Source organism: Puntigrus tetrazona, chromosome 11, assembly GCF_018831695.1.
Source record: "Puntigrus tetrazona isolate hp1 chromosome 11, ASM1883169v1, whole genome shotgun sequence".
NCBI lineage: Eukaryota > Metazoa > Chordata > Actinopteri > Cypriniformes > Cyprinidae > Puntigrus > Puntigrus tetrazona.
The window spans coordinates 289,050-289,855 of record NC_056709.1 but is presented as its reverse complement, the minus strand read 5'-3'; positions in this window follow the sequence as shown (position 1 = coordinate 289,855).

Here is an 806-nt window from a genome sequence, read left to right as displayed (position 1 = left end):
TGCTGCTGTCGCCTCTGGCTTGCTTAGTTGGGAACACTTAATTTGCAGTGATTATCATCAACTTGACATCCCTGTTTCATACTTTAAAGCAATTCGAGACAATCTGTATTGTTAAAAGTCCTATATAATTAAAGGTAAAAAACAACTACAGCAAAAAAGGGCTGAAAAAAACTGGGAGAACATCTAGCAACTAAAAACGTTTGACATCAGGTCAAAAGGGATGTCAGAGAAGCAGAGTCTCTCAGAAGTAAACATGTTAAAATCTGTCAAAAATTGTGTAAGAGTGTTTAAAAAGATCATATAAATATCCATCAAAAGATTCAGAAAAAATTGAGATCATCTCTATGTGTAAGGCACAAGGCTGAAGACCTTTGCCCGTCCAAAGTGGAAAAGTGTTACAGTATATGGTCAGACAAGTTGAAATTTGATATTCTTGTTGGAAATCGCAGATGCCGTGTCCTCACGCTGGAGAGAGATCTTCCAGAGACCATCTCTGATGGTATGGGGGTGCATAAGTGCATACAGTATGTTTAGCTTGCATGTTTTGGAGGGCACTGTGAATGCTGAAAGGTATATAAGGGTTTTAGAGCAAGATATGCTCCCCTCCAGGTGACGACTATTTTAGATTTAAAAAACGTCCCAAAATTTTCAGAATTCGGATCATAACAAGTTTCATAGCTTAAAATATCCTACTCGTCATAAACAAAGCATTTATGTAATCAAGCGCCAAATAATTTAATTAAAAATTACATTTATTAAAAATTGAGCTTTTTAGCATTACTAACTGGCTAAATGATACTGTTTTA